At 39.6% G+C, this 20,599-nt stretch overlaps 1 protein-coding gene and 1 long non-coding RNA gene across 4 annotated transcripts in view; both read left to right on the top strand.

Moving 5' to 3' along the window:
• MAML3 (mastermind like transcriptional coactivator 3) overlaps positions 1-20,599 on the top strand; it is a 556,838-nt gene that overhangs the window by 54,513 nt on the left and 481,726 nt on the right. The gene's annotated exons all lie outside the window — the stretch shown is intronic.
• The window catches only part of LOC103096559 (uncharacterized), a 47,446-nt gene continuing 29,455 nt past the window's right edge, over positions 2,609-20,599 (top strand). Inside the window, exon 1 of the long non-coding RNA XR_468836.3 lies at positions 2,609-20,599. This exon is cut by the window's right edge and continues 23,080 nt beyond it. This is a non-coding gene — a long non-coding RNA (uncharacterized LOC103096559).

The raw sequence follows: 20,599 nt of genomic DNA, 5'->3' as shown, positions 1-20,599 counted from the left end.
TCCAAATCAGGACTTAGTTTATTATTTTGTTGATTGTCTAGATTTAAGAATGTTATGGCGATAATGTCAGTACTGCAGATTAAACTTAAAAGAATATTGTGTCTACACTTCTCCCTGACAATGGATTGTTAAACGTTTCACGACACACCTTTGGGTAAAGGACTTCAACATTTTTATCCATGTGTTAGCTAAAAAATGTAGATGGAATATTTGTCAAATGACATAAAGCTAGAAATTGGTGGATAGCATCAGGATCCAACATAGGTCTCACAGAGTAGAAAAATGGGCTGAATCTATGAAATCCAAGGTTAATAGGGAATCAGTGTAAACTCTTACATACAGGTTAAGAAATACAGAAAGCATATTGCATAGAGAGTAGTTTATGTGAAACATGTCTAGGGGCTTTTGTCTATTGCCAACTCAACATGAGTCATTGTGTGTCATGGTGGTCAAAAATTCTATAGACTTCTTATCTTGTATTAATAGAGTCATGGTGTCTAGAATGAAGGAAGTGATCGTCTGGCCCACTCTGCTTTGTGGGCCCACATTTGGGACTTTATTGTTCAGGTTGGGATGCCCCATTTTCAGAAAGGCTGAAGTGTATCCAAGGTAAAGAGATCTGGATGGAAGCCCATTACTTGTGAGGATCAATTGAAGAGAATTTGGTATATTTATATTGGAGGAAAGAAAGCTTAGCATGATTGCTTTTGTCTGCTTCTTGAAGGCTGCCATGTAGAAGAGGGATTAGGCATATTCAATATGGCCCCAGAGGCAGAACTAGGAAAGTGGGTGGAAGGGGCAGAAAGGTACATTTAGACTCCACGTACCAAAAGGTGTCCTTCCAATTGGAGCTACGTCAAAGAGGAATGAGCTGCCTTGGGAAAGAATGGGTTCCCAGGGGCTGAAGGTTTTCAAGCCAGGGCTGGATGACCACCTACTAGAAATGTGGCAGAAGTTCAGGGCTAAGTTAAACTCTTCAAACTGAGTTGTGGGATTTTGCAGCTCTCTGGGCTCAATTCTGTATGCTAAAGTGAGAAGTCTTAGAAGAACTGATCCTTGGTGATGCTGATGTGTGTAATGGCGACAGTGGTTTCCATAGGAACATCATCAAGGTATAAACTTGGCTTAGTCAGTAAGAGCCATTACAGCAACAACAGCAATAGCTGGTGGTTCCCTAGAGCTTTCAAATTTGCAAAGTTCTGTACATCTACTAGCTCACTTGAACCTCCTACAACCTTATGATGTATCTATTATAGTTCTTATGATCACCTTTTTACAGATTGCAAAACCAAGACTCGTGGAGATGAAGAACTTTGACCAGAGGTGTCAGAGACAAGAGCTGGACCCAGAGTTTGTTCCCTTGAAGCCCAGGGCTCTGTCCACTATATCGTGGCCCTTCTGTGAGATGTAGTTGGTTTCTTGGCTTCAGAGACTACCATGTAATGGTAACAAAAGCACAGTGATGCCCAGAAATGAGACCTGAGGTGGTCAGGGTTCACAGGACTGCCTGGAAATGGCCACATGTTTTGGAATTGCTCACTTCAGAACAGCAAATGGCAATATGGCCAATTACATTAATGGAGCTCCATCTTATGCTTTGAAATGCACTCTTTCAAAATGGCTTCACTGTGACTCCTGCCAACTCAATAAAAAAGGTTGTTTTCTTTAGAGGTAAAAACCTTCCATCTGCACCATACTCTTCTGAAATGCTAGACTACACATTTCAAGGGATAATGTTGGAAGGGTTTTTTTTTTTTTATGTCATAGGGAACCTCTGACACTTGTTAGTTAGTGACCCTGGCCAAACTATTTAACTGTTCAGAGTCTGAAATGGAAATAACTATATGTGCAGTCTAGTTATACCTGGAGCCCCTAGGGCTGCTATTGGGATTAAATGAGAAAATGTAAGTAGAGGGCTTTGCAAATTCTCAAAGTGCTGTATGGATGTCCCAAAAGGCTTAGGGCAGTTTAAAGCTTTTAACTGCCCTAAGACTTTTGGGACACCCTGCATAAATGTCAGTTATTATTATTTTTGTTATTAATCTTAGGATAGGAAAGTACATTAGGGTAATAACTAACATTGGATGATAGAGCTGATACCTAAAAAGGTCTTGACTGTTTCAAACATTAGGAGGAATCCAATTAGATGGAATTTAATAGGGATAAATGTAGAAGACTTACACTTTGGTTGCCAAAAAAATGTACTTCACAAGTGGATTGTAGGGGAGAAGCAGCTGGATGATCATTCACCTGAAAAAAATCTGGAAGTTTTAGTGAACTGCTAGCTTAATGTGAATCAAGAGTGTTTTCTAGTGGTTCCAAAGCTAATGGAATTCTGGGTGGCATTAAAAAAGAAAAAAGCTCAGAGCACAGAACTAGGGAGGTGCTAATCCTGCCATACTGGTCAGGTCACACCTTGAGTATTTTGATGAGTTCTTGGCATGGAATTTTAAGAAGGTGGATAAGCTGGAGAATATTCAGAGGGGGGGCAACCAGAATGACAGTGGGCTCAAGGTTGCGTCATAGGAGGTTCAGATGGAGGAATTACTGACATTTAGTCTAGATTACAACAGATTGGGGTGAGGGGAAGGTGGGGGTGGGGGTGGGGACTTGATAGCTAGCTTCAGGTATCTGGAAGGCTGTATTCTAAAGAGGAATCAGACTTGCTCTACTCGAGTTCCGAGGTGGAACTAGGAGCCATAAGTGGGAGCTGAAAACAGGCAGAATTAGACTTGATCCAAGGAAGAGATTTCTCCACAATTAGTATTGTCCAAAGTGGAGAAAGTGCTGACCCTTTCCCCTCATTGGAGGAATTATCTTTAAACAAAGCCTGGCTGACTTCTTGTCCTGTGTGGTGTAGTGGGAGATGCCTGGTAAATTAGAGTTTGGATTAGCTGGCTCCTGAGGGTCCTTTCAACTCAGAGATTCTGTGAGATTCTTTTCTTAAACATAGGGAAAAAAATGAAATTTTGATTGATGGACTGGAAATAAGTGTATCCAAAATCCGGACTGTGGGAGAAAAGAGATTAGATGGTATGAAAAGCAAAAGATTAATGCAAAACCATAATGCTAAAGTGTTGGATGTGCTTAAAAAAATACATAATCCCCATCCAACACATTTGCACCTGGATTATTTCCATGGAGCATTTTGTCTTGGCCCATGTCCTTGAGTATGTGAAACGTGGCTTATAAAAATGAGTCCTTAACACTTCTTCCCAAGAAAGAAGATTTCTTACTAAGTAATGGGAAACTGGGAACTGATCATTCGGAATCCTGATTCATAAGAAATCGCTCTGTGCTGATTTGACATTCACCATATGAATGCAAATACAAACTGCCCCTGGGTATCGGTCATATCCTAAAAAATAAACCTCTCTGAAAAAAAATTACGTGTGTATGTGTAGCTCACATTTACATATCAATGTAAGGTTTGTGCCATATGGTCTCATTGGATCCTCACGATGACCCTACAAGATAGGCACCATTATTACACATGATGAAATAGGTCAAGTGACTTGCTTAGGGGACATCAGTATCTGCAGTAGGGTTTGACCTCAGGTCTTCCTGACTCCAAATCTAGCTATCACTCACCAAACTCTGTGTAGGGGTGTGTGTGTGTGTGTGTATGTGTGTGTGTGTGTGTGTGTGTGAGTGTGAGTGTGAGTGTGAAAATCTGACCCTTTGATGGATCTCTACCTCCTCCCTTTCACCCTCAGAAGTAGAATGGGAATAGAGCTGGTTTTAGAGTCAGGAACATGCCTGTGGGTTCAGGTGTTGCTTCTAATCCATATTGATTTTAATACCTTGGGTAAGGCATTGCCTTGGGGCCAACTTTCTAAAACTAGAAGTTTAACATCATTTACTAGTCTTTATCAGTAGAGAGAGTTTCCACTTTAGGAATTCTTTATCTCAGTGAAATCACAGGTCTATCACCCTCTTCTATTTCTACATTCTTCCCCTTCCCCAAGTCACACTCAAATTTTTATACAAGCCAGTTTTGTGGAAAATATATGGGCTATATTTGGACCAATTTGGAAACCATAATTAGAACAGGCAAGAAACTCCTTACAGAATTAGATATTCCTTTCATGAGCAGAATTCCTGGAAGAGGGTAGATTATTACATTTCCAGACATTTTTTCTTTTGCATATCACTCTAAATATGTGAATATAGAAACTAAGAGATTTTGAAGGAATAGCCATTAATATAAACAGTAGTAACAAATTCAAAACTTGAATCGTTGCTAACACAGGGTAAAGACGATGGCTGGGACAATTCTGTTTTACTGTTAAAATATCCTTTCATGTCTGTTATTTCATTTGATCCTTATAATAACAACGCTTTGATGTAGTGAGCCCTCCCTTGCCAGATGAGGAAACCAACCTCCAAGCAGAGTGCTAGAGTGGAAACTATGGGAAGTAGAGTTAGATTACCTGGGTTCAGATTCTGACTTTGCCACTTCTGACCCATCTGACAGTGGACCATTCACTTATCGAATTTCCTTACCTATAAAATGAAGACATTGGATTAGGTGAGCTCTAGAGGATTTTCCAACATAATGATAATGGACATTTAGAGCACTTTAAACCTTGCAAAGTCTTTTACATACATTATCTCATTTAAACCTTACAACAAGCCTATGAGAATAGTATTACAACTGTTATTCTGTCCATTTGGCCAAATAAGAAACTAAGGCGGTGGAGATTTGCCTATGGTAAAATCATAGCTAGTAACGGTCAGAAAGGTGGGATTTGAAATCAGGTATTCCTGACTTCAAGTCTGGCATTCTCACCCCATAATTCCTTCTCTAGGGTATTACGGTATATCATGGGGTTTTTTTTGTATAAAAAATAAGAACCCTAAATTCCTAATCACAGATTCTTTGTGAATACAAGTCACTTATGATCCCAGGGACAGAGTAAATGTCTCCTCTGGCATGGATGAGAGGATGACCCACTGGGAGCTGCCATTGGGAAGAGTGACCTGAGTTGAAAGATGATCCATTCTCATTGAAAGTGGGTACACCATAGCTCCTTATACCAATAGGGAAGCAGAGAAATACAGATGATATCAGCTCCTCCAAAGGTTTTGTTGATTTATCTTCTGTTAATAACTACTTTTCTAAGCCTTCATCTCACTTGGATGTGGGGTTTGTGTGTGTGAGCTATCAGATGCAGCCTGTAATTTAATACTGTTCATTACTCATTAGGAGAGGCTCCTGGATCTGCGTGGTAGGCGTCTCCCCTGAATTCGCTTTTAAGATGAGGAGACAAACCTAAACGTGATTTGTAACCCTTTTTCAAGTCATCATAATTATTAATTTGCTTCTCTGAAGCCTCTGATTGGGCTAAGGTTTGGAAAAGCTGAGAAATGTCGGACCACAGAGTTCTTCCTGTCTTCAAGTGGACAAACATAGCCAACCAGAGTATAATGTTAGCTGTTTATTATCTTTAGAAAGAGATCAAAACCCTAAAGGAGTTGTGAGTCTAGGGGAAAGAAAGGGAGGGGGGGCAAGAGGATCTGTAAGAAGACTTCCCAGTCCTTGGATTAAATTGGTTTGTCTCCTAAAGAAGACTTTAAACATTGACTTCAAAAAATTAGTCTTTTGATTCTTTTTGTTTACATAATAGTACTTTCCAGATTACCCCTCTCATCCAAACTAATAACAGGCATTTACTTTGTACCAGGAGCTATGCCAAGCACTGTGGAAAAGTAAGACAAGTCAAAAGCAGTCCCTGCCCTCAAGGGGTTTACATTCTAATAGAAGAGACAACATGGAAATTAGTTGGTACAAACAAAGTACATTCCTAGCAGATAGGAGGGCAGAACTAGAGCAGAAGCTGCTGGAGTGTGTGGGAAAAGAAGACTGTACAGCTGAGTCTCAAAGAAAGTCAGCAATTCTAAGGGGTGGAGGTGAGAAGGGAGAATGATTACAGACCACAAGATGGAACATCAGTAGGAAGCAACATAAGTCAGTATGGCTAGAACAAAGAAAAACAATTAAATAAAACCAAAAGATAGAGAGAATGTGAAAGCTTATACACATACTACACTCAGAATTCTCTCCCTCCTGTCACTCAGGAAAGAAGAATGGAGGTCAGGGTAGAGGAGTGGGGAGCATTTCCTTATTATTTTCTACCCTGCCAAGATTGGTCATTAATATTATACAGTGTTTGATTTTTTCTCTAATAAGCATGCATTAAGCAGTTACTTGGTACAAGACCCTGTGCTAGATGCTGGGATTAAAAACACAAAAATAAAACTCTCTGCCCTCAATAAGTTTACAAATGTGAGCTCCTCAACTGATCACACGTGCTTTGCTTCACTGTAAGCCGTTGTATTTCCAGGACAAGGGGATTTTCTTTCCTGGGGGCATGTGAGTTTGGAGTTTTTTATATATAAGTGATGAATGAAACCTCAAGTTGTATCCATGGTCAGGCTCTTCCCCTCTTTAAAATTTAATCTAACTCAACATTTGTTGAGCAAGGAATAATGCTAGGGATTGGGAATATGGGCAAAGGAGAAGTCCCTTCCCTCAAGAGCTTCTGTTCCCCTGGAGGGGGGGGTTATCTAGCACATATACAGGCAAGTTAAAGCAAGATAATCTGAGGAGGGGGAAAGCACTCAGGGGAGGTGGGGGAGGAAATGATGGAAGGTTCCATGTAGGAGTTTTCACCTCAACTTTACATTGACGAAAGCTACAGATTTCACAAGGTAGAGGTGAGGAAGAATGTTCCAGGCATGGGGAGCAGCTTGGATAAGAGGCAGGAGATGGAATATCTTGGATGGGGAGGGGAGAGAGCCAGTGTAAAGGAATGGAGCTGCAGTATTGCTTTCAGGAAAGAATCTACAGGTCAGTTTGGCTGAAGGTAGAGTGTATGAGTGGGGAGCAATGTGGAATATGTCTGGAAATGCTTGATTGATGACTAAAAGGCAGATTTAGCTTGAGAGATGGTGGGGTCCCGCAGCTCAGTAAGATTGGAGGTGACTTTAAATGCCAATGACCTGGCTTCAGGTAGCTAGCTATCTTTCAACAACCTTAGTTCTCAACTCAGTGGCTGCTTTTTGCTCTAGAAAAAGGTGTCCAGCCCTTATCTAAACGAGGGGCTCTATGATTCTGCTGTAGCTCCCCCAAAGTAAGTCTAGTTGAAGGGTTGCTTTTTGCAGTACAGTCCTTTTGAAATTGTTCCCAGAAAGTGAGCTGCGTGAGAGTGCACTGGGTACGGGCTGTCTTTTTGTTGGGTGGGGTTAGAGGGGAAAGTGAAAAGATGGCCTTGGAGTTGACTTCAGTAGTGGGACTTGTGGAACTGCATCGAAGCCACATACAGAGAGACTTTAACCTTCAGTAACCCCAAATCATAGAAAGTGCCTCTCCTTTGCCCCCAGACGGTTTAGATTGAGAGTCCATCCCGAGTTTGCCTTGAACTGTGTCCTCCTTTCACCCCAACTCCCCTGGCAATCTTGCATTGATTTTTAAGGATTATTCCTCAAAGGGATTTTTCTTTTTGGAATTTTAAATATTTTCCTTGGATGATACCACCTAGAATATGCTCAGAATCAGGGTAGTGTATTTCTCCACTACTTTCATTTAAGGTCTTCATGGGAGAATTTGGCCAACAAAAAGATTTTGAGCACAGGTGACTTCCATGGGCACGTAAGGACATCAAGACTAAAGAATATCATTTCTGTGGGATGTTCAAGATGAATGGCAGGATCAAGTATTGATATCAGAAGAAGTTATAGAAATGTTCTCTGTTGTTTCTATAGAAGGATTATTATTTCTTTACGTCACCCATCCTTATCTAATTGTCTCTATCAGTAGTCAGTCATGTTCATATTGAATAGTCCCAGACGAGAGCCTCAAGGTCTTTCAAGATCTTCTCATGCCAGAAAATAAGTTTTTAATACCTGCTAACTGGACTATAGGGGTACCAGAGCTATAGCCTGGGGCATAGTGTGGTGGGCACAGCATCTCAAACTTGTCCCCCCTCAATGTGTAGTGTTTGCCTTTTGTGTATTAACACAAGTTACATGGTCTCTCTTTAAAAGCTGAACGCAGTAGGAAAAAATCTCAACTATTTTGACTTGACCAGAGTCGTCGATGTTAGAGAGAAAATCTCTTGTGATGATCGTCCCATTCTGGGCTCTGTTCTCCATGACATTCTGTCTGATGTTTTTGATGAAGTCGGTATGTTCTTTCTTGCTGTCAGAGGGATTATGTGTGTGTTAACATTTGTAGGTCTCCTTGAGTCTTAAAAAGCACATACACATAAGCCAGCTATAGGATTTCTGAACAAAATCCTACTCTTCTACTGTGTACGTTGTTCAGAGAACCATGTGGCCTTACTCTACAAAGGGTGGGACCCTAAAAGTGGTCCTGTTTATTTACAGGCATTTACAAATTCTGATTCAGAACAGCTCTTTTGTTTTTGAATTTTGAATCGATTGTGTCTTAGAGAGAGCATTTTTTTCCTATTCCATGGAAGATTTAAAAAAAAATTGGAATACTTGGTTTTGTCATTGATGGGTTCCTTAAGAGTACTGATACCTGGGTATTTACTATATGATTATAAACAGAAAGTCATGATCAGATTTGAGGTCATTTGTAGAGGTTTGGTTACTCGTTATCCTCCCTCCCTCTCTTCCCAGCATGTGGATAATAACTCTGAGGGTTCATGGATCTTTAGAAATGATCTCTTTGGAACACATTTTAAACAAATTAGAAATATTATTATACAGTGGAAAGAATATTGGATCTAAAATCAGAGGCTCTGAGCAGCCCAGACTTTGCTCCTGTTCCTTGTAAATTGTGTGACCGTATCAAGTTCCATAGCCTCTTTTAGCCTCAGTTTCCTCATCTGTAAAAATGAAGGGGGTGAACTCAGTGACTTTTAGTGTCCCTTCCATCTCTAAGTCTATAATTCTGTCCCTCTACACTTAAGCAGTGGGCGATGAGTGTTTAAGAAAGCCATAATCCCCCCCCTCCCTTTTTTTATGCAGTCTGTGAGGTAGAAGTCATTTTGTTCATCTGGAGTCACCATAAATAATAGCACCAAATATAAGAGGAAAAACTAGAGAAATTGGTTGTTAAAACCCTGAAATGAGAGCTCAGTGTTTGCTAAGGAAGAGAAGATATTGGTCACATCTATCTCAGAAGCACATAGTTTTGGAATTGGAAAGAGTCCTCAGAGTACAGCTAATAAGTGGATGGGAATCCCTTCTACATCACTCCTCATGCCCCCACCCCACCCCACAACAAGTGGTCATCCAAACTTTCCTTGAAGATTTCCTTTTTTTTTTTTAACCTTTACTGTGTTTTGGTTCCAAGGCAGAAGAATGGTAAGGGCTAGATGATGAGGGTCAAGTCACACAATGAGGAAGTATCTGAGGCCAGTTTTTACCTAGAACCTCTGGTCTTTAGGCTTTCAATCCACCGAGTCACTTAGCTACTCCCATTTCCTTAAAGATTTTCAAGGAGAAGAGGTTAACTTATTACCTTCTCAGGCAAACCCATTTCCCTTCTGGATAGCTCTAATCTGTAGGAAGAATTTCTTTCCATCTATTATCAAATGGTACCTTTTGTGTGGGGGTGGGTGACTACTATATGAATGACATTCATGGCTTAGTAAGTGGACAGATAACCAGCCTTGGTGTGAGGAAGATGTAGATTCAAGTCCTGCCTCTTGACCCAGGCTAGCTTTGTGACGCTGGGCAAGCGTCCTTTCATCTCAATGCCCAGTGCGACGCGCTAAGACTATTCCTTGTTGCAGTTGTATGCTGGCGGAGGGTTATTATGCTGATAAGAGACCAGGGCAACTCCAAAGAAAGGTACAAAAATCCCAGCCTTTTACAAATCGAAGCCAGCCCTTCAGATGCTTGAAGACCACTCTCATGGCCTCTGGACCATATCTTCTCTTTGCCAGGTTAAGCACCTCTTAGCTCTTCAGCTGAGCCCTCATGCTTGAAGCTGCCCTTCTCTACATTCTCTAGGTTATTAATGTTCCACATTCCATTTACACTGTGTATGTCTTATATATACAGTTTTGAGGACAAGGACAGTGTTTTTGCCTTTCTCTGTGTCTCTAGCACTTAACATGGTGCCTGGTATATAGTAAGTGAAGAATAAATACTTGTTGACAGATGAGTGACTTCCTAAAGCTCTGGCATATTGTCTAATGCACATTAAGGATTGTAAAATGGGAAAGGTTAGACAAGGGATTCTTCACTTGGGGCTTGTGAACTTGCTAATATTTTAAAAAATATTTTATTTTCCCAATTATGCACGATAAAAATGTTTAACTTGTGCTTTCTTAAATTTATAAGATTCAAATCACCCCCTTCCTTCCCTTCTCTCCTGGAGATGGTAAGCAGTTTTATCTGGGTTATACATGTATTATCATGTAAAACAGATTTCCATATTGGTTGTTGATGTAAGAGAATGTCATATAAAGCCAACCCCCCAAATAAAAGCACAAATAAGCTTAAGTGAAAAATCATATGCATTGATCTACATTCTGATTCAAATACTTCTTTTTCTGGAGGTGGATAGTATATTCTTTATCAATAAGTCCTTGGTCACATCTATCCCAGAAGCACAAAGTTTTAGAATTGAAAAGAGTCCTCAGAAGCTCTCCAGTGTAGCCAATAAGTGGATGGGAATTCCTTCTACATCACTATCCATGCCTCCACCTCACCCTCTGACATATTGTCTAATGAACATTGTTGTATTATTGAGAATAGCAAAGTCTGTCACAGTTGATTATTCCACAGTATTTCAGTTACTGTGTATAATGTTTTCCTGGTTCTGCTTATCTCACTCTGCATCAGTTCACATAGATCTTACCAGCTTTTTCTGAAATCATACTGCTCATCATTTCTTGTAGCACAGTAGTAATTCATCACCATCATATACCGCAATTTGTTCAGCCATTCCCCTGTTGATGGACATCCTATCAATTTCCAATTTTTTTGCCAGCACAAAAAGGGCTGCCATAAATATTTTTGTACAAGTAGTTACCTTTCTCTTAATTTGTTAATATTTTTAAAAATATTTGGATAACTACTTCAAAACAGTTGGTTTTCTTTATAATCCTAAATCTGTGCCTTTAAAAATATTATTCTGAGGAAGGGTCTATAGGTTCTAAGACACTGCCAAAGGGACCCATGGTTCATGAAACCTTAAAAACCCCATGGTTGGTAGACCAAGCCTTTAATTCAATGAGACTATTCCAAAAAGAATTCACTCTTCCAGAAGATGATGCTGGTAGTCAAAGTCTATGCCAAGGATGCCTGCAAGATGGAGGGGACTATTCTTTGGAAGGTGAGGTACAAAAACAACCCAGAAGTGCTACTCATTTTTCATCATGGCGTATCCTGTGACTTCTTGCAAGAAGGTTACTCATTCCATTTGGCAAGCAGTGTTTAGGTTCCCTAAATGCTTACTGTACTTTGAGTTGAGTACAGTATGATTCACTTCCTGTCTTCTAGAGTATTAAGCAGCTATGTTGTTCTGACCCTAATGAAGTGACAGCTGACTGGGGCTGCTGGATATGGCAGCTTTTGAAATTGTGGAATTGAGAACTGAGTTCAGAGTGACCATCTCCTTATGGCCGATTCCAGAGAAAAATGGCGCCAGATGATCCCACACTCAGCTAGGTGTCCTTTGGCAGCCAGGTGTTGTTCATGGGAAGAACATGGCTCAGAGACTTGGGAGAGCCGGGCCGTTTTAAAGCTCGGTCACTAACTGGCTAGTGGTGCATCCTCACTGGACTTTTCCCTATAAAATGATAGATTTGGACCAGATGAACTTTTTGTTCTCTGGCTATCGCTCTGCCTTGTGGTTCTTCTACTGGGACATCAGAAAAAAACAAAACAAAACACAAAAAGCTCTTGCTTTTTGGTGACTTTTAATGACCGTGAAAAATTTCACGTAAATTGAACATTTCCTCTGGGTGTATAATTCTCTTGCCATGGCATCTCCTGAAGTGGTGCTAGCGTCAGCTTACGTAGGATCAGCTGGGGAATCTCTTTAGGAACTCCTCTTTTTTTCTGGATCTGTCAGAGGGAGGCTCCTGCCTGTGCTCCATGATGTCAAGTCCTTTAGACACTCCTCATTTTTCACTTGCTCCATTTTGCATGCATCCCATCATTTGATTGACTTGAAGCCATTCATTCAGAATTTGTGTTAAGCAGGAAAAGGGGTATAGGGCTTTGCACTATATTATGAAAAAGAATTCTTAGTAGGTAAATTAACAACATAAACAATATTTCAAGGGGGAGTGAGGATATTAAATCTACTTAAGAGAGCAAACTGTTTTAAGCACCTTAGAAAAACTCCTTCACACAGAAACCATTAATATGCTAATTATAAATAATTTTTTCTATTCATTAAAGCAGGGTCCCTGAAGGACCTCTATTTAGCAATACTTTGTTAGGTAGGTGCAATTATGTCCTTGAAAACAATAAAAGTCTATTAAAAAAAAGAAACCCGCCAATCCATACTTTTCACTAATTTTTGTGGGCCTCTCTGAATTTGTCTGAGTTGGTAAGGCTCTTCTAGGTTTAAATTGGCACCTATGATAGTATTATCAGTAGCTTTCTGCATTTCTGCATCTGTGTGCTTATTACATTCCAAATCAGAAAGGGTAATTATTTGCATTATAAAAAGATTCTTTACATAAGGATTCAACTCAAGGGTCCTCCAAAAAGCAAGTTCTCCTCATTGTGTTTAAAGCAAGAATTGTGGCAAAATTTATAATTTAGACCTAGCTTCTCAGGAAGTGCCACAGTCAATCAAATGAGGCCCACTCTGACTTAGGTAAATGGATATGTAATATGAAGGAATGTATTTTTTTATTGTTGCACATTTTAGTACAACTCATATGGAGCATTAATATAATCAAGGAAACTTGCAACAATTGTCTACTTCTAAATTAATAACGAATGTCAAATTAATTAATATTAATTCATAATAAAAACTAAATTAATATTAATATTTACTTTGTCCAAGTCCTCATTAGGACTCTTTTATTCTTTCATTTTCATTGACTTTTCGTCTTTATATGGGCATAGTTTGTATTCTTGATCTGTTTTTTTTCTTTTTCTTTTTGCTTTGTATCATTTCATCAAGATCTTTCCAGACTTAGTTGAATTTTTTTGGTTTTGTTTTGTTTTAAAGGCATTATAGTTTTCCTTTGCATTATTCTATCATGATTTGTTTAACTCTTCCCCCATTGTTAGATGTTTGAGTTTCTTCTGGATTTTTTGTTTGTTTGCAATTACATGTAATGCTGCTGTGCAAATAACAATTCTTCTTCTGTTGCTGCGGATAACTTCATTGATCATAGAATTATAGATTTAGAACTTGGAGAGATCTTGAGGACCATCAAGTCTAATCCCAGCATTTTACTGAATAAGAAATTGAAACCCAGAGAGATTAAGTTGCTTCCTTAGGATCTCACAGCTTGGAAGTATCCAAGACAGGCTTGGGTCTCCCTGATTTCAAGCATTAGTGCTCTATCCACCTTGCAACCTAAATCCTTCTTTCACGGTATATTCCCAATAATAGACTTAATGTATTAAATCATCATATTATTTTTTTAAATTTTATGTTCTACTCCGAGATTGTTCTCCAGGAGGATTCCTCAAGTTTTGAATTCCATTAGCAATGCACAAGTATACTTTCTTTTTCTCTACAATTCCACAAAGCCCTGAGGTTTGTAACTTTTAATTATTTTTTGCCAATATGATGAGTGTGAAGTGCTATCTCATAGGACTTTTAATTTGCTTCTCTTTGCTTTTTTAGGGAAGTTGAGCATTTTTCATCATTATTAATAATTTGTATTTCCTCTTTTGGAAATTGTCCATTTATATAATTTGATTCATTATGAATGGCTTCTTATTAATGATTTCATGATTTTAGGCTCCTCAAGAAACGTGTGCCTATACTTCTGAAAGAGCTCATCAATTTTTAAATTATTTCTACATCCCAACAAAATTCTAGCACATAGTACAAAGGGCATTTCATTGACCTATCTTATACTGGGTTTGGAATTTTGCCCTTACCAACTTTAATTATTATGCATATATGCTTGCTTTGAACATAATAAAGTTGAAAACACCTGACATTTACCTCGTGTTTTAACTTTTCTTATTTCACTTGGTGATGATTTTCTTTAAAAATAAAAAAAAATTCCTTGGCACCAGGAACCTCTATCTGTGGTATTTGCCTAAAAGTAAGAATTTATGGTGGGAACATAGGGGTTAAATGGTTTTTTTTGAGTTACAGAAAAAAGAAGAAACCATAAGACATTTTAAATGAAATTTATGATTGTTTAGGGTTATAAATAACTCAAAAGTAGTGCTAACTCATGTGTGGAAGGCTATGTGGAACAAAATCTTTCAGTAGAAAAGGTAATGAAGTGGAAAAGTAATTACAAATTATTTTATACATTTATATAAGGCAAAAGTTTACCATATTTCCATCAATATCATGAGGCATTGCTTCAACATTAGGCTGTTTGATATGTAAGCTTGAGACTTTTCCTTTATTTAGTTGTTGCCCTTAGAAGCAGAGCTGTAACTAGAAGTGCCAGAATTTGGAGTGAAGGTCGACATGAGATAAGATGGTCTACACTGATGGACTGAAGTTGTTCTTGGCAGAGGCAAATCATACCCTAGAAAACCATCCTCTTTGGAGAGGCAGCAAGAAAGGTGTATAGCGATGATGGGAGGGTAGGTGAACTATGATGGTTGAACCCTTGGTAGCTGGCCAAGGTCATATGAGGGACTGGGCGGATTGCATTTTGGATACAGGAAGTTTGTGAAGGACTTTGACATACCAAAACATTGGGCTGGAGAACAGCCAATTTGGGAGAATGTGGATCCCACAAATGTTGGCACCCTGAGACAAAGTTACACCGTCTTTAGTTATAACTTTGCTAAGAAACTTAGCAGTTGTTCATGCCCACTTTTAAGCAACTTTATTTTGTATTAAAAATTAAATGTAATTTGAACAAACATTTATTAAGTATCTACTGTATGGAAAGCACCATGTAGGGAGATGCTGACCTCAAAACGAAAACCTCCATCCTCAAGGAGCTAACATTCCACTGATGTGATATAGTATGTGCAAATAGGCAAAGACTAAGTAATTTTGGCAGAGACTACTAGTAATGGGGGGGGATTAGGAAAGTTACATGAGGTGGCACGTGAATTGAGCCTTGAAGGATGTTGGGGATTCTAAGAGACAGTAGGACCAGCCTGAACCCAGGCACAGAATTGGAATTCTAAATTAGGGCAAGAGCTAGTAGGCTATTTCAGCAGGCAGGGCAAGTATGTAGAGGGAGACTATGCAAAACAAGTCAGAAAAGGTAGATTAGAGCTAGTTTGTGAAGGGCTTTAAACGCTGGCTTGAAGTTTTTGTATTTTATCCTATAAGCAAAGACACAGTGGGTGGAAAAAAATGCATCTATATTATTTCCAGGATGATTTGAGAGCATGTGGAGGAAAGGGATGTAGGAGGAAGAAGGAAGAAATGTTTTATTTGGGAGCCTAAATATGAAATGGGTTTGTATGCTGTATGTTGAACATTATGACTGCCTACGGCCGAGTAATTACGTGTCCCAAATTGAACTCATAGGTAGCATATGGATGTAGTAACACAGTCACCATTTTGATTAGGTTAAACCTCTACGCCAGCTGAAGAAAAAAGAAGTTGTAGCTTGCTACTTCTGAATATGTTAAATCGGAACAAAGAATAACATAAAAAACCGAACGTTCTCTTCCCAACATGGAGGCCAAGATTTATGGTTATCGCTTCAGTTCTTTCTTTGACTTACTTTAGATCCAAGATTACCAACCTTGCTTGATCTCCCAGTATAATAAAAGCTCTTCCAGGATAGGGATTGCTGTTCCTTTTGTCTGTACTTCTGGCTCTTGGTACAATATAGTTGCACTTGTTAGGTGCTTAAATAAGTCCTGGTCCATCATAGAAGATCTTGCCTCAAGTCTCTCTCCACTCCAGTTCCTCTACTCAACTGCCAAAGTGATTTTCCTAAAACTCTTCCACTCTCCCGTTCTCCATTTGAGTGGAGGCCAATGGAGCCTTAAGCTAGTCTTCAGTTCCCAGGGATCTCTGAAGCAGAGAGCCTTCTTCACTAGTCTAAACTCTGTCCAAGAGGCTCTGAGAGCCAGAGTGGATCATGAACCATATGTTATTCATCTTTGTTTTGGATCATTTGGAAAGTTGCTCACTGTTAAGTGCCTCATTTTCCTTTTTTGCAGAATTCTTCTTTTTCTACTTCCCAGGGAAGTTGTACCAATTATTTATAAAGCACTTAGATGAAATCTCACCTCAAAACTGTACAAGAAGCTAGTTTCCAGGCAACTTTCTTACTAGGCAACTGTGTGAGCTATAATATAGGATTATTAAGAATTAACATGGGAAGAGGGTTCACTTCCTACCACCTCATCTATTCCCTGATGATGCCTCTGGTGACTCTGGGAAGGTCCTTATTTTCTCTGCTGACAACCATGGATTGTTTTCAGTTTTGTTTAGTTTTTGATTTGGGGAACTGACCTCCCTCTCTGTCTTCTAGACTAGACATGTAGTGTCTCTTCATAAGCCTGGTTGCAGAACTAATCATCATGGGAGCTTTAACTTGCTTTGTTTTTTCCACCTGGGCTGGTAGCTTCTCCTCCCAAGTTCTTAGCATATTGGAAGGAAAGAAGAAAGGAGAGATGGAGGGGAAAAAGGAAAGAAGGAAAAGGGGAAGGAGGGAGAAGATAAGCATTTATTCTTTGCCAGGCACTGTGCTACTAGTTTTACAAAATATTATCTCAGTTGCTCTTTATAACAACTCTGGGAAGACTTTTTAAAAATATATGATTTAGTTTATATTTTTATTTTTATATACAATTTGGTTTATTTTTTAAAAGCAAGGTATTTACCAATTTTTTCTTTATGCACATTAAAAAATATTGAATCCTTTGGTATTACAGTAGTAGTCTGCCCCACACTTACTGTAGACACACAGTTGTCCTGGCATATTGCAGCTCCAAATTCCCAGACACAAGTAATTTACCAGCCTCAGCATCCTCAGCAGCAGGAACTCCAGGTGTGTGGCACCATGAAGGGCACTGCTGTAGATTCAGATCCCCTTGCCTGTGTGCTCACTTCTCTGCAGCTCTGGCTAACATGTTAGTCCTAGAAGTCTAACATCAGCCTAGCTGTGTGTATAAGGGTGGGAGGGAGGAGGAGGAGGAGGAGGAGAAGAAAGAGGAGGGAAAGAGGCATCTTCTTTAGTTTCCCTACCTTGCTCCCCTCCTGGGTTCAGGAGGTGTGATGGATGGCGATATCAGCAGATTCCAAGCCTAGAAGAAATGGGATGCTAAATGCCATGACCCCCCATTTAGAACTCTGGTCCTGACTCCAAATGGAGACATTGCTCTCCTTCAGCTCCATAGGTAGCATTCTTTTTGCTGTTGCCTAGGAAACTTAACAGTGCCTGGCACACAGTATGCACTTAATAAATGCCTGCTGATTGACTGTTACCTAGCACAAGGACACGAATGCCAGGTTTAGTTATTAGGAGGGTAACATTGTGCTGATGGAAAAAATATGACTTGGAAAGAGGAAGCTAGGTTCCAATCTGAGCTCAGAGGTATACCACCCGTGTGACCATGGACTGACTGGTGTTGCCCTTCTGAGCCTCAGTTTCCTTATCCAGAAAAGGAAAATAGTAATCACTGAAGTATTGAAGTCATGGGTTTTTCACCAGACAATGTGTATAAAGTTGTATGTGAACCTCAGTTACGATTATTATATGCAATGCATGAACAAAGAAGACCCTTTTGGTGGCAGGAGATCATTCCTTTGGAAACAGCAATGAGGTAAGGCAGTGTGACTGCACAGAAAAGCAGATGAGGAAGGCAGGAAGCCAGTAAACTCCATGTAGATCGTAGCAGGTATAGGAAAGCTTCAAGTCGACACTCAGGTCCTCCGCTAGTCTTGGAATTGGGGTAGGAATGACCAGCGATAACGATGGGTTCCAGCAACAAACAATACAGGAAATTCCAGGCAGTTGGACAGCCAGTATCAGGGAGGTCCCTCAGTGGGCAGCATGTTGGCAAAGCGTATCGCAGGGGTCTAGAGCCACATTGTAATAGTGGAAGTTTAGGGAGGCCAGAGAATGGTCTTGGAGAAGTTTGGCAGCAAGCAGGTGGCCTTAGTATAGAAACTTGGCATTATGGATTCAGGTAAATCATTATGCCAAAGAAGAAAGATGGGGGGCAGAGATGGAGAAATAAACCTGTGATTTCATTAGTATAGAGAGCCCTCTTTGAGCAAACTGCATCTACCAGTGCCTTCTTTGAAATTTTATACTATTAAAGAATTGGCTTAGAGTGTGACAGATTGTGACTTGCCCAGGGTCATACAACTTCTATGTATCAAAGAAGCAGTATGCTATTCTAGGGGTGAATAATAATATTAGCGTTATTACGGCAGGGACCCAGTCATCTTGGAATACTAAAGCTCAGACAGAATTCCCAGACATAGGTAAATCAGCAGCCTCAACTTCATTAGCAGCAGGGACTCCAGGTGTGTGGCACCATGATGGGGACCACCACAGACACATATTTATCTCTTTAAGGTTTGCAAAGCACCTTTCAAATATTATCTCATTGGATCGTCAAAATAACTGTATGAGGTAAGTATACTCTTATTACAGCCCCCCCTTTTTACAGATGAGTAAACTGAGATAGGAGTTAAGTGACTTAGCCAGAGTCACACAGTTAATAAGTGTCTGAGGCTGCATTTGAACTCAGGTCTTCTTGACTCCAGGCTCAAGTAACCCTCCAGCCCAAGTTTGTGCTGTCATACTATGGCTTTCTTTTCTCTTCCATCAAGGTGAGCTATCCTGTCTTGTGAAACCCAATGGGGAAGTAGAACTGAGCATTTGTTGACTCTTCCCCATGTTGCTTTGTGGTCTGGGATGGCCAACCTGAAACGGACAGAGATTAGAGACTGAAATGTATTCCCAGGATAGTGCTAACTCTCTGATGCCATTAAAAAACAAAAACAAAAAAACCCGAGACCAGGTACTTTGAAAATAGGCATCTTTAAGGCAAAGTTTTTGACAATTTTAAGATAAAATCTGCAAAAGAGCTATAAACCCCCCCCCCCGAAAGATTTGGAGAACTAGATCAAAACAGGTTTCTGAATGATCCATTCTTTTGTAGTATTTGCTTCCCTCAACAGGACTTGTGATATTGTGTGACAGAGTTGTCCAGGCTTCAGTTTCCATCTTCTTCTAAATGTAATAAATATCTGCTGTCTCAAATGTGATTCCCAAAGTGGGGCAGCTTGATCCCCACCCAGGTTACTAGAATTAAGGTCCCTTATACCTCTAAGTTTATGATGCCATATGAAATTTATTCATTTCAAGTTTTTTACTCTACTTTTTGTTGTGGTCCCTATCTGTGATTTCACTAGAATGAGGGATTCCTGGCATGGAAATTCCATTTGCAGTTTAGATGGGCAACGCAACTCATTCATAACTCAGGGTCTTAGAAAACTGCCATGGGACATTGATAAGTTAAGTGATTTTATTGGGGTTACTCAATCAGAATGTGTTAGAGGAAGCATTTGAACCAAGGTCTTCCTAACTCCAAAGCCAGCTCTCTATGGAGATCCCCTGCTGCCATTTAATGAGTGCACATGGATCTTAAGTAGAGTCGGTGCTCAAAAAATAAATGCATTTTAAAAAATTGGATTGAGAGAAGTATTTACTTGAACATGGGAAGTCTTAGATTTACAGGATTCTTCTTTCCTGACTGGACTTGAGAATTCCCTCGACAATGGGCACTTGATAATTAGAGCTTCCTAGCCCTATTTTATTAAGATGAAAGAAATAAAATAAACACAGACTTGGACTCCATCACTATTATCAAGTAGGGAAAACCAAAAACATAATTAAGTAAAATCAGGAGGGAATTCAAGGGAATGACCCAGAAAGGAGCAAGGAGCCTGTAGCTCTAAATCTTATGAAATTGACCAAAGATAGAAGGGAAACCTTAAAACACCCACCCACAAATCCACACCAGCACCCACACACCCCTTAAATTGAGTAGAGTAAATACTTAATGCAAGGAAGCTCTTTGCCCATGGAATGCCAAACTCCCAGTTATTTGGAAACTCTAGAGAGGTTGTGTCCTTATGAAGCTATGTTTGAATGACTCCTTTAAAAAGTTATTAAGGAACAATTGCCTAATACTCATGATCCCCTGTGTTCTCTGCCTAATCTCAGGATGTGCTAATGAGCAAAGCAACGATCAGAAATGATCCCATAAAAGAGGATAGAGAACCAAAGGGCCTGAGCACCAGCCGTGGATTACATTGTTCAAGCTTCTGGATAACTTTTCTGATTTTAAACATTGTGTATTATAACATCAGTGAATCATTATAAGTAAGACACAGGGAGCTTGATAATGGAAACACTTGATAACAGAAAGATACTATGGAAAGACTGCTGACTCTGGAAATCAAAGGATCCACGTTTGAATCCTGTCAGTTACTTACTATCTATTTCATAGTGTT

The sequence above is a fragment of the Monodelphis domestica genome, chromosome 6 (genome assembly GCF_027887165.1).
Source record: "Monodelphis domestica isolate mMonDom1 chromosome 6, mMonDom1.pri, whole genome shotgun sequence".
In the NCBI taxonomy this organism is placed as follows: Eukaryota; Metazoa; Chordata; class Mammalia; order Didelphimorphia; family Didelphidae; genus Monodelphis; species Monodelphis domestica.
Note: the sequence above shows the minus strand (reverse complement) of the source record. Positions and strands in the feature narration are given on the sequence as shown.